This window comes from Arachis ipaensis, chromosome B4 (assembly GCF_059453495.1).
Source record: "Arachis ipaensis isolate K30076 ecotype BB chromosome B4, ASM5945349v1, whole genome shotgun sequence".
NCBI lineage: Eukaryota > Viridiplantae > Streptophyta > Magnoliopsida > Fabales > Fabaceae > Arachis > Arachis ipaensis.
The window spans coordinates 64,125,886-64,142,720 of NC_142439.1; positions in this window are offsets into that span (position 1 = coordinate 64,125,886).

Here is a 16,835-nt window from a genome sequence, read left to right on the forward strand (position 1 = left end):
GACAAAGTTGGCCCCATAAATGTGCATAAGGGAGGCCAACGTTAGGGTCAAAGTTAGACCCCTAACGTTGGCACCAACGTCCATACCAGAAGGATTTGGCTTGCTGCTATGAAAAGTTGGGGCCAAAGTTAGACCCCTAACTTTGGCTCAAACTTTAGGTCCAACTTTGGCTAACCTCAAATCCGGTTCAATTGGTTCACTTTGGTTCTTCTTCAAACTCCAAGAGCAATCAACCAAGGCCTTTATCAACCCAATTCCATCAAGAGCAAGGGCCCAAATGATCATCACTCAAAGGCACAAGAAATAGATAAAATAGGAATTTCATTTAATTGTAATTTGTTTTTAATTTCATTTTCATTTCCATTTTGTAAAGCCTATATAAGGCATCATTTTCATATTTGTAAGGAGGCTGGCTCCACTAGGGAGCATTAGGATTAGAGAGCTCTCTCTTAGTTTACATTCTTGTCTTGAATCTTGAGTGGAGAATTGAAGAAATTCTGTTTCATTCTCCCTTTGAGATTTCTCTTTGTTTTGCTTGTCTGCATAATTTCAGAAATTGGGATTTGAATCAAAGTTTTCATTTACTGCTTCCATCTTCATTTCTTCTTCAATCTGTCTGCTGTTGAATCAAGGAAGGGCTTGAGATCTAGACTCGTTTTCTAGTCTCTTTGATTCCCTGAGATCTTCAATTTTATTTTGCAATTAAGCTGAGAATCTGAGCGTTCCTTACTTCACTGCACTTCACAATTTAAATTCTGTTTTAATTCCTAGCATCCACTTTCCTTTATTCTTCCTGCAATTTACATTTCCAGTTGCTTGATCTATTGCTCTCTTTAATTTCCCTGCACCCACTCCCCTTTACATTTAATGAAATTTATCTTTCTTGCAATTTAAGATTCTTGCAATTTACATTTCTTGCTCTTTAAGTTACTTGCCAATTTACATTCTGCAACTTTAAATTCATTGTCATTTACTTTCTGTTGGCTACAATTTCACACAATTCACATCAATGTTAGCTTGACTAAACTAATCACCCACTAAAGTTGCTTGATCCATCAATCCCTGTGGGATCGACCTCACTCCCGTGAGTTATTATTACTTGATGCGACCCGGTGCACTTGCCGGTTAGATTTGTGTGTTTTGGGAGAAATTTATTTTTCACCAAAATATCTCATCACTTTGCCCAAGAGCTTTTTCGGGCATTCCAAGGGAAAAATCAAAGAGAAAAAGCTCAACTATGCACTCACCAAGACTTGAACCCATGACCAAGGGGAGGAGGCCAGCGCTATTTCACAAGGAAAAACAAGCCAAATTGGCTTGTTTTCATTCAGCAAGGTTCGAACAGGGAGCATCAAGGAAGCAAGGCCTTGTGCGCCACTCACTTGCCAAGGAAAATGGCCAGCAACTTCTTTCACCAAGACAAGAACCGGACACCTCAAAGAAGGGAGATTTTGGACGCTACTCTTGTGCCAAGGAAAATAGCCACCAAGTGCTTCACCCAATGCTTGAACCAGGGACCTCAAGGACAAGTAAAGCTCTTGCCAAGAGCTTTTAAGCTCTTGCCAAGAGCTTTTAAGCTCTTGCAAAGAGCTTTGTTCTCTTGTCACAAGGAAGAAAAGGCGCGCAACACTTTGGCAAGGAAGGGAACCAAAGCTCTTGGCCAAAGCTCTTGCCAAGAGCCGAACTTTCCCCTGGGAGGTGCACCATGGGCCAAAAATTCATCAAAAATCCAAATTAATTTATTTCTTCACCAATTATGAGAGCCCACCCAAATTCTTAGATCCACATTAGGAAGTGTATAAATAGGTGTTAGTTAGATGTAGAACAGGGACCTTTACTTTTTTTTACTTTAACTTTTACCCTTTACTTTGGCTTTTGGAATTTTTTTTGTAATTGGCTTTCTGTTTTGAATTCTGCTTGCTCTTTTAGGAAATCTTTGCTTGAATTGGAAGGAGAATTGAGTTCTCTTCCTTTGGGCATTCTTGTTCCCTTCTCTGCAAAGCTTTGTTGGAGTCTTAAGTGTGGAGAATTGAAGAAATTCTGTTTTAATCTCACCTTGAGATCTCTTTGTTTACCTATCTACATAATTCAAACTCTATTTACTGTATTCACTCTTCTACTTCTTCTGCAATTTACTTTTCCAATTTCTTTTGTAATTGTTCTTGTTGGATCAAGGAATGATTTGAGATCTAGACTTGTTTTCTAGTCTCCTCTACTCCTGAGATCTTCAATCTCTCTTTTAATTTATGCAATTGAGTTACATTTACTTCCTATTTTTTTATTCTTCAACCACTTTTACTTTTCTGTTTAAGATTTACTTTACTTCAATTCATCTTTTATTCTTCTGTTTATTGCAATTCACTTGTTCTTGTTTAAATTCTGAAATCCCAGCTCTCAATTCCTTTTATAATTCAAGCAATTTACATTTCTTGCACTTTAAGATTCAGTCATTTATATTTCTTGCAATCTAAGTTTCTGCAATTTAAATTACTTGTTCTTTAAGATTCAGCACTTTCATTTCTTGATTTCTTTAATTTACTGTAATTCTTCCCTCTCCCTTTACAATTCATGCAATTTAGCTTCTGCCAATTACAAACCACTCAAACCAATACTTGATTCGCTTGACTAAATCAACCACTAAACTAAAATTGCTCAATCCTTCAATCCCTGTGGGATCGACCTCACTCACGTGAGTTATTATTACTTGATGCGACCCGGTACACTTGTCGGTGAGTTTTGTGTTAGATCGTTTTCCACACATCAAGTTTTTGGCGCCGTTGCCTGGGATTGATTAGATTGACAATGATTAAGTAAAGTGGAGATCTAGATCAAGCACTTTTCTCTTTCTGTTTCTTTAATTTTTTACTAAGCATACTAACTGTTTGAATTTTTGCTTAAGTTAACACTAACTTCACTCTAGCAATAGAGTGCTTAATTCTGGCTCCTGGTTCTGTGTTTATGTTAGGAAGAAGAAGCGATGAATCCACACCTTCTGATCCTGAAACACTTTGGAGGTTGAGAAGAGAACCAAGAAATGGAGGAAAATCCAACAAATCCACCAGTGGGACTGACCAACAACAATGGTCAGCCCCAAAGGAGAGTATTGGCTTCATATACATTTGCTAATCCAAGGCATTGTGGGAGTAGCATCCTTACCCCAAATGTCGATGCAAATAACTTTGAATTGAAGCCCCAGCTCATCACATTGGTGCAGAATAATTGTTCATATGGAGGAAGCCCTTTGGAGGATCCAAACCAGCATCTCTCTACTTTCTTGAGGATTTGTGACACTGTCAAAACCAATGGTGTACATCCTGATAGCTACAAGCTACTGTTATTTCCATTTTCTCTCAAAGACAAAGCTACTCAATGGTTGGAATCTTTTCCAAGAGATAACATCAACAATTGGGAAGATCTAGTGAGCAAGTTCCTTGCAAAATTTTACCCACCTCAAAGGATCATTAGGTTGAAAACTGAAGTACAAACATTCACACAGATGGATACTGAACCTATCTATGAGGCATGGGAGAGATACAAGGCTCTAATTAGAAAGTGCCCTCCTGAAATGTTCAATGAATGGGACAGATTGCAGAACTTTTATGAAGCTTGACATTGAAATCTCAGGAGGCTCTAGATTACTCAGCAGGAGGCTCTTTACAATTGATGAAGACTGTAGAGGAGGCCCAAAATCTCATTGATATGGTGGCTAACAACCAGTATTTTTTTGCTCACCAAAGGCAACGCCAACCATCACAAAGGAAGGGAGTGATGGAGTTGGAAGGAGTAGACACCATCCTAGCTCAAAACAAGATAATGCAGTAGCAGATTCAACAACAATTTGAGCAGATGGCTAAAAAGATTGATAGCCTCCAAGTTTCAGCAGTAAACACAAGCCAACCATCAACTCCATGGGGGCAAAATGAAGAAAACCAAGAAGATCAACAGCAGGAACAACCTCAATATGTGCACAACCAAGGCTTAGGCCAAAATGAGGTTTATGGTGACACCTACAATCCATCTTGAAAGAATCATCCAAATCTCAGATGGGAAGATAACCACACGCAAAACCAACAACCATGGTAAAGGAATTCAAACCAAAACAACTCAAAAAACAACCAGAACAATAACCAGCAAAACACAACCCACAATCTATATAGAAAATACCAAAACAACCATCATCCACCTTCCACATCCACATTCCACCCATAAAATAACCCCACAAATAGTTCAAACAACTTCCAGCAATAACCATCTCATTTTACACAAACACAACCAAATCCAAACTCCCAAAGAATCTCTAGTCTAGAGATAATGATGGAGAAACTCATGAAAAATCAAGAGATGGCAAGACAAGATCAGGAAGCAGCACGGAAGGATCAAGCCATAACAAGTAAAAACCAAGAGGCTTCAATTAAAAACCAAGAAGCTTCAATCAGAAATCTTGAGAGGCATATGGAACAAATGGCTAAACGAATTGCAAAGATGGGTGAGAAGCAATCAAATGCATTCCCTAGTGCCACTCAAGACCACCCAAGGGATAAAGGAAAAGCTACAAAGTGGGAGGAGTGCAAAGCAATCATAATGGGAAGTGAGAAGACTGGGGTGAAGGAAGCCATCAATCAGGAAGAACACAACAGAGAAGTTCCACAAGAAGAGACAGAAGAGAAAAGTGAAGAGGATAGAAAGACCAAGAATGTAAAAAGCTCAAAGAGAGACAAAAACATCCTTGAGCCACAACTACAAGAGAAGAAGGAAGGGGTGAAGTCATATGTCCCCAAACTTCCATACCCTCAAAGGTTTCGGAGAGAAAACGAGGATAAGCAATACTCAAAATTCCTGGATATATTCAAGACTCTCAGCATCAATATTCCTTTCTTAGAAGCACTTGAACAGATGCCATTATATGCCAAATTTATGAAAGAAGTACTCACAAAAAAAAGATCCCTGAAGGAGGGACATATTGTTGAGATGACAAAGGAATGTAGTGCTATCCTCCAAAGAGAGTTGCTAGAGAAGAAAGATGATCCTAGGAGTTTTTACATACCTTGCACCATAGGAAACATAACAATTGAGAAGTCATTCTGTGACCTCGGTGCAAGCATAAACTTGATGCCTTTGTCTCTAATGAGGAAACTTCAAATTTCTGAGCTGAAGTCCACACGAATAGTTCTCCAAATGGCTAACAAATCCATTAAGTAAGCACTGGGAGTTGTGGAGAATGTGTTGGTGAAAGTGGGAAAATTCTTTCTCCCTGCTGACTTTGTTATCTCAGATATAGAAGAGGACCCTAACACTCCCATCATCCTGGGGAGGCCTTTCCTAGCTACAGGCAGAGCATTGATAGATGTTGAAAAAGGAGAATTGTTACTGAGAGTGCATGATGAGCACCTAGCATTCTATATTTTTAAAATCCTGCATGAGCCCATTCAGGAAAAAGATTTTATGAAGGATAAGGCCAGAGATCAAAGCCTGAAGGAGGCAGTCAATGAGTTAACTCCAAGACTTCTAAATCCATGCTTGAAAGAAGTAGAAATGGTGCAACAGACCAAAGAAATCAAGGAAGAACTAGATCCAAAACCCCCAGATGAGAAACTCAACACCCCAGATAAAGAGCCACCAAGGCATGAATTATCTTCTGAGAAAGAAAAGAAAAAGAGGCCAAAAGGGTGGAGAAACAAGAATATCCCCACTGAAGGCTTCTCACCAGGGGATAAAGTGATGTTAAACACCCAACCAATGAAGGTGTTTCCACAATTATCTGAGTGCTATACTGTGAACTGGATTCTTTCACTTGAACACCTAGAGATCATCAAAGAGGAGACCGGAAAGAAGTTCATAGTAAGAGGAGAAAAGCTGAGGCACTATGATTTTTAACCCCCATGATCAAAGGATGAGATGTCAAGCTAGTGACAATAAAGAAGCGCTTGTTGGGAGGCAACCCAACCTGAGGTAGTTCACTCTTCATAGCTATTTCAATAAAAGGGTTAATTAGACTTATCTATATTGCAAGAAGCTAAGTTTGGTGTTGCACACCAAAACAATATAAGGGAGAATGAAGGATTCTAAGTTTGGTGTTCCACCAAAATCTCATCATAAAACATAGTCTCACCTTCTGCATAATGCTAGCTTCAAGCATTTAGATAAACTAGTTAACTATTATGCTGTTTTCTAGTTATTAGTTTTATTGCTTTTGAAAAAGAAAAAGGATTTCATATATAGTTAATTTGTTGCATGAGAAACATTGACAAGGAACTAAGTTTGGTGTTCACACACCAAAGAAAAGTTCAAAAGCCCACAAACAAGCTTTGCAGATTAACCAGATACCTAAAAGGCTTGAAAAGCAAGCAACGCTTGAGGAGTATGCAGGAAGATAGCCAACAAATTAAAGAACATTTGCATTATGACTCAGAAGGAGCATAACAGAAGGAAGAATGAAAAGCTGCAACACAACAAGTTGTATTTATACTTGGTCCTTGTTGTTATGAAATGTTTTAATTTAAGGGATTCCTTCATGACTGGATAGAATGTTCATTTAGTTGCAAAGTGGAAGTACATGCTAAAGAAAGCTATATGCATGATTTTTGCTAGAATAAACTATCTGCATAATAATTGTCATCCTTCATTAGCTTGAGTATTTTGTTTTGTTCCCCTTGCTGTTTGAATAAAAGAGAGATGTCTGATTTAGAAAAGTGATTGTTCAATATTGCAAAAGTTAGAATGAAAGTTAGTGGTGGTATGTCTTTGATTCAATTATTAGTTCACAAAATAATTGCTGCATAATGACATGTTACTTAAAGTTTAAACTAGTTGCTGCTATGATCCTTCAATTAATGAAAATCCCTTGAAAATAAATCAAAACAGAAAGAAAAAAAAAAGAAAAGCCAAAAGTTGGCAAAGAAACAAATAATAAGGCTAGACACCAATAGCTTGGACCCTAGGACATATGCCTGTGGTGTTTGTGTACTAGGATATGCTTGGACAAGTAAGTTCTAAGGAGTATTTCAAAACTTGGCCACTTAGATCAACTGATTTGGGATTGCCAACTGAAAGTCCACAATAAAGAGCAACCTAGCTACAAAACACTTAGTTATCCAAAGAGATACTGGGCATCAATGATCCTAGGAAGAACAACGTGAGCCATGTGTCTGTGGTGAAGAAATGTTGAGTATAATTTAGCCAAAGGCTGCTGCAACATTTACCACCAAGCCTTCAATAAGTAATAAGCTCTTTAAGCAAAAGAAAGAAGGAAAAGTTGCAAGGGAAGTAAGCAAAAAGTAAGGCATTGTAATAGCAACCTTAGTGAACCCTTGAGGAAATATTGTTTATTTAGCAGCAAGTAATAAATGAGCTACTATTGATCTGCATAAAACCCCATAAACCAAGTTCAACTATATGCTTAATAAGGACATGCATACTTCTCTATTTTCATTCTATCTTCTCTTATGTTTAATGCTTGCTTGGGGACAAGCAAGTTTTAAGTTTGGTGTTGTGATGACAAATCATCTTAGCCTAGTTTCACTAGTCTTTTTCTTTGTTTTTAATAGGTTTTATACACTTTCTTACATTGTAAGTTAGCAATTTGGAGTGGAATTGCATGGTTCCTTTGAATCAATCAACCACCCTTTAATTGACACAAAATCATAAGGTTTAAGCAAAAATTAATTGGTTTTAAATGAATTTTAAGCTTTGTGAATTTTGTGATACTTTGATTGGTTGTTTTGATTACTTGTAGGTGAAGAAAAGAAAAAAAAATAAGAAAAGCGTAGCCTAAGGAGCATGATCTAAGCAAAGAAAGAAAGCGTGGCACATGGAAGAAGGAAGCAAGGCAAGCTCACATGCAAAGCTCTTGCCAAGAGCTTTGCCCAAGAGCTTTTTCGGGCATTCCAAGGAAAAAATTAAAGAGAAAAAGCTCAACTATGCACTCACCAAGACTTGAACCCATGACCAAGGGGAGGAGGCCAGCGCTATTCCACAAGGAAAAACAAGCCAAATTGGCTTGTTTTCATTCAGCAAGGTTCGAACAGGGAGCATCAAGGAAGCAAGGCCTTGTGCGCCACTCACTTGCCAAGGAAAATGGCCAGCAACTTCCTTCACCAAGACTCAAACCGGACACCTCAAGGAAGGGAGATTTTGGACGCTACTCTTGTGCCAAGGAAAATAGCCACCAAGTACTTCACCCAAGGCTTGAACCAGGGACCTCAAGGACAAGTAAAGCTCTTGCCAAGAGCTTTTAAGCTCTTGCAAATAGCTTTGTTCTCTTGTCACAAGGAAGAAAAGGCGCACAACACTTTGGCAAGGAAGGGAACCAAAGCTCTTGGCCAAAGCTCTTGCCAAGAACCGAACTTTCCCCTGGGAGGTGCACCATGGGCCAAAAATTCATCAAAAATCCAAATTAATTCATTTCTTCACCAATTATGAGAGTCCACCCAAATTCTTAGATCCACATTAGGAAGTGTATAAATAGGTGTTAGTTAGATATAGAAAAGGGACCTTTACTTTTTTTTACTTTAACTTTTACCCTTTACTTTGGCTTTTGGAATTTTTTTTGTAATTGGCTTTCTATTTTGAATTCTGCTTGCTCTTTTAGGAAACCTTTGCTTGAATTGGAAGGAGAATTGAGTTCTCTTCCTTTGGGCATTCTTGTTCCCTTCTCTGCAAAGCTTTGTTGGAGTCTTAAGTGTGGAGAATTGAAGAAATTCTGTTTCAATCTCACCTTAAGATCTCTTTGTTTACCTATCTGCATAATTCAAACTCTGTTTACTGCATTCACTCTTCTACTTCTTCTGTAATTTACTTTCCAATTTCTTTTGCAATTGTTCTTGTTGGATCAAGGAAAGATTTGAGATCTAGACTTGTTTTCTAGTCTCCTCCACTCCTGAGATCTTCAATCTCTCTTTTAATTTCTGCAATTGAGTTACATTTACTTCCTGTTTTTTTTTTTATTCTTCAACCACTTTTACTTTTCTGTTTAAGATTTACTTTACTTCAATTCATCTTTTATTCTTCTGTTTATTGCAATTCACTTGTTCTTGTTTAAATTCTGAAATCCCAGCTCCCAATTCCTTTTATAATTCAAGTAATTTACATTTCTTGCACTTTAAGATTCAATCATTTACATTTCTTACAATCTAAGTTTCTGCAATTTAAATTACTTATTCTTTAAGATTCAGCACTTTCATTTCCTGATTTCTTTAATTTACTGCAATTCTTCCCTCTCCCTTTACAATTCATGCAATTTAGCTTCTGCCAATTACAAACCACTCAAACCAATACTTGATTCGCTTGACTAAATCAACCACTAAACTAAAATTGCTCAATCCTTTAATCCCTGTGGGATCGACCTCACTCACATGAGTTATTATTACTTGATGCGACCCGGTACACTTGCCGGTGAGTTTTGTGTTGGATCATTTTCCACACATCAAAAAGCTGCTAGGTTGGAAAAATGGAAAGCAATTATGAAGGAAAGTGAGAGGGTATGGGAAAAGAATCACTCATCCAAGAAAAGCATCACAGAGAAATTCCACAAGAAGAAACAGAGGAAAGGAAGCCCATAGTGAGAGGAAAAAATCAAAGGCAACAGGATTTTCAACTTCCATGATCACAGAATGAAGGATGTCAAGCTAATGACAATAAAGAAGCTTTTGTTGGGAGGCAACCTAACCTGAGGTAGTTTTCTTTTCATAGCTATTTTAATAAAAAGGTTAATTAGCTTTATTTATATTGCAAGAAGCTAAGTTTGGTGTTGCACACCAAAACAATATATGGGAGAATGAAGGATTCTAAGTTTGGTGCTCCACCAAAATCTCATCATAAAACAGATTCTCACCTTCTGCATAATGCTCGTTTCAAGCATTTAGATAAACTAGTTAACTATTTTGCTGTTTTCTAGTTTTTAGTTCCATTACTTTTGACAAAGAAAAAGAGTTTCACATATGGTTAATTTGATGCATGAGAACCATTGGCAAGGTACTAAGTTTGGTGTTCCCACACCAAAGTAAGTTCAAAAGCCCAAAAATAATTAATGCATGCTAACCATTTTTCAAGTGCTTAGGGAACAAGCAACTTTCAATATCACTGCAGAGCATCATACACGTTTTTGGAAAGATTAAGCATCATCAATCAAAGAGATGAAAGAGGAATGTGAAGACCAGCAATGATGATGATGAGGAGTAAAGCAAGCAAACTCCAAAAGGTTGTGTTGTTAAGTGATTATTTTGCATCACAGCTATGATTGAAAGTGATACTATACCCCTATCTGTCTTTCTATCTAGTATAGTTTTTCTGTAATTCAATAATTAAGATGCTTGATCATTCACAACCCTATACTCTCCAAACTTGTTTGCACTCAATGTTTCAAAAAAAAGCATCACATGACAGTTCTTTGAAAAGAAAGATTAAGGAATTGAACAATTTTGAGGCAAGCAAAAGATTAGGAGAAGTGGTGGTTCTAGTTGTATGATTATGCATTGAGGTTGCATGCTTGTGAAAACTTGCATGGGAGCTCATAGGCAGGACATAGAGTTCAAAGAAATATTGTGGAGATTCTCAAACATTTATTGATCCAAGAAGCAGCAAACAAAAGAAAATAAAGAAAATACAAAAACAAAAGAGCATGGCCCAAGGTTCTGAGCATCAATTACTAGGCAGAAAAGAAGAAGGAAACAAGAACTCAAAGAGTTAATGTCCTAGTAAATGCTTGTGGTCGAATTGTGTCAAAGAGAGAGGCTTGAGCAAGTAAATCCTTAGGGGTGCTTTAACACCTAATACCTTAAAACCAACTGGTTTAGGAGTATTGATTGAAAGCTTATCTAAAGAGCTGCTTTGAGACATGAAACTTAGAATCAAGGCCAAAACACAGAAATTATAAGCTGCTTCAAGGTGATTATCTATAGAGAGATCTCCATGATATTATTTGGATGAAAGTTCTAAGACCTAAGACTTCCAAGATGTAGGGACTAGTAAGCACTGAAGCCCTTGCATGAGCATATAATTTAGAGTTCACCCCACTGTCACTTAATCACTTCACTCACAGGATATGACAAGTTATTCTTCAATCCACTTTAATTGAAAGAACCCTTAAGCATAACTCTTTTCTTGCTTGGGGACAAGAAAGGTTTAAGTTTGGTGTTGTGATGACGAGTCATCTTATCCTAGTTTTTTTAGTCTTTTTCCTTTGATTTTAATAAGTTTTATATACTTTCTTGAGTTACAAGTAAGCCATTTGGGTAGAAATTCATATATATTTAGATTCAATCAACGATGAGTAAATTGATGCATTTTCATGAGGTTTTGTGCTATAATTTCTTATATGACAAGGATGATAATAAATCTCATGATTTGAGCATAGCTTTGATGCATTTGTTGATTGATGACAGGTGACCAAAAGTGCTGGAGAAAAGTTGAAGAAAGGGGATGGCAGAAGACAGCAAAACCACCCTGGGAAGAGTTGAAAATTATACCCTGGAGAAGCCCAAGTTTGCGCCCAAGGTTGCCTCCAAGTTTGCCTCAAACTTGGAGGCAAACGTTGGTGCAACAACTAGCCCTGGAGGAAGCCAACGTTTGCGTCCAAGTTTGCCTCAAACTTGGAGGCAAACGTTGGCATAGCATATGTACCAGAGGAGGCAAACGTTGGCATAGCATATGCACCAGGGGAGGCCACGTTTGCGTCCAAGTTTGCCTCAAACTTGGAGGCAAACGTTGGCGCCAAATGTGATCTTGGAAGGAGCATGTTTGAGTTCAAGTTTGACCCCAAACTTGAACTCAAACGTGAATGACAGACAAAAACCTTTCTGCATAATTTCAGCAATCCAACGTTTGAGTTGAAGTTTGCCTCAAACTTTGACTCAAACTTAAAGGCTCAGAGTCCAAATTGCAAAAGGGTTTTCTCTCAAGTCCAAGAGCAACCAACTAAGGCTATCTTCAATCCAATTCCATCAAGGCCAAGGCCCAAATTCAAGGCTCCAAGACCATTAGAAGAAAGTGTATAAATAGAAGTTAGTTTGATTTAGGAGGGACATCAATTTTTACTTTGGAATTTATACCTCTTGGAGGATTTTTCTTACTGTAACTGGATCCTGGAGGATAATTGAATTCTCTTCCTCTTGGGTTTTCTTGTTTTCTTTACTGCAATTCTTGCTTGAGTCTTGGGTGTTGAGAATTGAGGAAATTCTGTCTCAATCTCACCTTGAGATCTCTTTTTGTTTCTTTCACTGCACCATCAGAGAATTGAAATTGGAATTCAAGTTTTCTTACTATTTTGATCTTAAATTTGTTACAATTGCTTTTTGAATTGAATCAAGGAAGGTAGTGAGATCTAGACTTGGTTTTCTAGTCTCTTGACCCCTGAGATCTGAAATTTCCTTTTAATTCTTCTATTGAATGCTTCTTCAAGTCAATTTACATTTTTAGTTTGAGATCTGCTTTGATTCAATTCATCCTTTACTTTCCTACTTGTTGCAATTTACTTTTCTCTGTTTAATTTCTGCAATCCCAATTCCCAATTCCTTTTATAATTCAAGCAATTTACATTTCTTGCACTTTAAGATTCAGTCATCTACATTTCTTGCAATCTAAGTTTCTGTAATTTATATTTCTTGCACTTTAAGATTCAGCCCTTTTAATCTCTCTGCACTTTAATTTTCAGTCAATTACCCCTCTCTCTTTAATTTCATGCAATTTAGCTTCTGTTGGATACAAATCACTCAAATCAACTCTTGTTTGCTTGACTAAATCAACCACTAAACTAAAATTGCTCAATCCTTCAATCCCTGTGGGATCGACCTCACTCACGTGAGTTATTATTACTTGATGTGACCCGGTACACTTGCCGGTGAGTTTTGTGTTGGATCCTTTTCCACACATCAGTGATGGAGCTTGAAGGTGTTGATGCTATATTGGCACAGAACAAATTGATGCACCAACAGATCTAACAGAAAATGGAAATGATGGCGAAGAGAATAGATGGTCTCCAACTAGCCTCATTGAGCACAACAAGTCAACCTTCAGTTGAATGGGGCCAAGGTGAAGTAGGCAATGTTGAGCAGCAACAAGAACAAGTTCATTACATGCAGAATGCTTCAAATTCTTCTCAGAATGAATTCCATGGTGACACATACAACTCATCCTGGAGGAATCACCCCAACCTAAAGTGGGGGTGAGAATTAAAATCATTGGCAAAAGAACAACAACTCCAACCAATCCTGCAGCACAAACAACCAAAGTTATTCATCTAACAACACTAACCAATACAAGAAACCACAAAACAAATATCAACTACCCTACAACCATTCACAAATTCACCAAAATAACTTCTCCACACCACCATTTAACTCACAAAATGCCCACCTCAATGCTCAAAACAACTTCCAGCCACAACAATCATACCCTATCATACCACCCATTGACCATCATGAAACCAGGATCTCAAGTCTTGAAGCAGCCTTGCAAGCCGTTATCCAAAACACACAGTCACTTGTCCAGACCACTCAAGGTTTAGCTAAGGGGCAAGAGACTTTGATTAAAGGACAAGAGAGACATGAATCAACCATGAGGAGCCTTGAGCGGCAACTGGGACAATTAGCCAAACAAACTGAACGGCCAGCCAATGGTCTCCCAAGTGATACAATCCCCAATCCAAGAGAAGAGTGTAAAGATGTGCAGTTAAGAAGTGGCAAGGTGGTGGGAAAAGACTCAAAGGACATCAATGAGGAAGTAATAAAGTCTGAAGAAAAGGACAGGATAGACAACAAGAAGGATGAAACAGCTTCAACCTCCAAAAAGGGCAAGGAGATTTTGAAGCCACAACAAGAAGACAAGAAAGAAGAAGTAAAGCCCTATGCACCCAAACTTCCTTACCCACAGAGGTTACACAAGGAAACAAGGGACCAACAATTCCCAAAATTCCTTGAAATCTTTAGGAAACTTGAAATCAACATTCCACTAGCGGAAGCTTTAGAGCAGATGCCATTATATGCAAAGTTTCTTAAAGAACTAATCACTAAGAAGAGAAGCTGGCAGGAGAAAGAAACTGTGGTTCTTACTCAAGAGTGCAGTGCCATCATTCAAAAGGGACTTCCACCAAAACTCAAAGATCCAGGAAGCTTCTCCATGCACAATTGAAAACATGGCTATTGACAAATCACTTTGTGATTTGGGAGCAAGCATTAATCTGATGCCTCTCGCCATGATGAAGAAACTAATGATAGAGGAGGTTAAGCCCACAAGGATGTCACTACAACTCGCTGATAGATCTCTCAAAATACCAAATGGAGTAGTGGAAAATCTCTTGGTGAAGGTTGGCAACTTCATATTTCCAGCCGATTTCGTGATTTTGGACATGGATGAGGAAGGGAATAATTTAATCATCCTTGGTAGACCCTTTCTAGTCACAGCCAGGGCAATTATTGATGTTGAGAAAGGAGAAATGGTTCTCAGGGTACATGAGGAGAAAATGGTTATCAATGTTTTTAAGGCCATGCAATACCCTGCAGAGAAAGAGAATTGCATGAGAGTTAATGTGGTGGACACCTTAGTTGAAGAAGTTCTTGTAGCAAACCAACCAGAGGAAATCAAAGACATGCAAGAGGGAGATTATGAAGAAACACAAGCACTGGAAGAACCAATTGAAGCCAAGAATGAAAGTGCATCACAACAAGAGTTGAAACCTTTGCCTCCTCACCTTAAATATGCATTCCTTGGTGAAGAAGATAGATTCCCAGTAATCATCAACTCTACCTTGAGTGGAGAAGAAGAAGAGAAGCTTCTTGTTGTACTAAGAGCTCACAAGGATGCCCTAGGATGGACCATTGATGATTTGAAAGGCATAAGTCCTGCCATATGCATGCACAAAATACTCTTGGAGGAGAATTCTAAACCAGTGGTACAACCTCAGAGAAGATTGAATCCCACAATGAAGGAGGTTGTTCAAAAGGAAGTAATGAAGCTATGTAAGGCTGGGATCATTTACCCAATCTCTGAAAAAAAATAAAAAATTTAGTTTTTTAAAATTTTAAATTTATCTAAATTTTTTTTCACCGAAAAATGCTACACCTTGACAGTTGACGTTTTCTTGCTGTATTTGTTCACAAATTAAGAATAAGTTATTTTTAAAAATTTAAAACTTTTAATTTTTTTTATTTTTTGGATATTATTAGAATTTTTTATTTTTCTACTATTCGAAAAAAAAATATTTTTTAGTTTAAAAATTAAAAAAAATAAATTTACAAATCTATTGTTTACTAGATATTGTTGGACTTTATTTTATTTTTCTAATATAAATAAAAGAATTTAATCATATAATATAAAAATTAAAAAATAAAAACATTAGTTTTTTAAAATTTTAAATTTTTTAAATATAATTTTTTATTTTTTTATTTACCGGATAATGCTACACCCAGACAATTGACTTTTTTTGCTACACTTGTTCACAAATTAAGAATAAATTAATTTAAAAATTCAAAATTTTTTAATTTTTTATTTTTTGAATATTGTTAGAATTTTTTATTTTTCTACGATTAGAAAAAAAATTATTTTTTTAGTTTAAAAATTAAAAAAATAATAAATTTACAGATATGTTGTTTACTAGATATTACTGGACTTTATTTTATTTTTCTAATTTAAATAAAAGAATTTAATCATATAATTTAAAAATTCGAAAATAAAAAATGTAATCATTTAAAATTTTTAATTTTTTTAGAAATATTTTTTTTATTTACCGGATAATACTACACCCGAACATTTGTCTTTTTTTTATGCACTTGTTCACAAATTAAGAATAAATTAATTTAAAATTTTAAAATTTTTCAATTTTTTTTTATTTTTTGGATATTGTTTGGATTTTTATTTTTCTACTATTAGAAAAAAATTTATTTTTTTAGTTTAAAAATTAAAAAATAATAAATTTACAAATCTGTTGTTTACTAGATATTGCTGGACATTATTTTATTTTTCTAATTTAAATAAAAAAATTCAATCATATAATTTAAAAATTAAAAAATAAAAATTTAGTTTTTTAAAATTTTAAATTTATCTAAACTTTTTTTATTTTTTTTCAACGGATAATGCTACACCTAGACAGTTGACTTTTTCTTGCTCTATTTGTTCACAAATTAAGAATAAGTTAATTTTAAAATTTTAAATTTTTTAATTTTCTTATTTTTTGGATATTATTGGAATTTTTTATTTTTCTGTTAAAATTTTTTTTTTTAGTTTAAAAATTAAAAAAATAATCAATTTACAAATCTTTTGTTTACTAGATATTGCTGGACTTTATTTTATTTTTCTAATAAAAATAATAGAATTTAATCATATAATATTAAAATTAAAGAATAAAAATTTAGCTTTTTAAAATTTTAAATTTTTTAAAAAATATTTTTTTATTTTTTTATTTATCAGATAATGCTACACCCGTACAGTTGACTTTTTTTTGCTATACTTGTTCACAAATTAAGAATAAATTAATTTAAAATTTCAAAATTTTGTTATTTTTTTATTTTTTGGATATTGTTGAAATTTTTTTCTACTATTAGAAAAAAATTCTTTTTTTAGTTTAAAAATAAAAAAAATAATACATTTACAGATATGTTGTTTAATAGATATTGCTGGACTTTTTTTATTTTTCTAATTTAAATAAAAGAATTTAATCCTATAATTTAAAAATTCAAAAATAAAAAATTTAGTCATTTAAAATATTTAATTTTTTTAAAAATATTTTTTTATTTTCCGAATAATGCTACACCCGAACATTTGTCATTTTTTTACTGTTCTTGTTCAAAAATTAAGAATAAATTAATTTAAAAATATTAAATTCTTCAATTTTTTTAATTTTTTGGAAT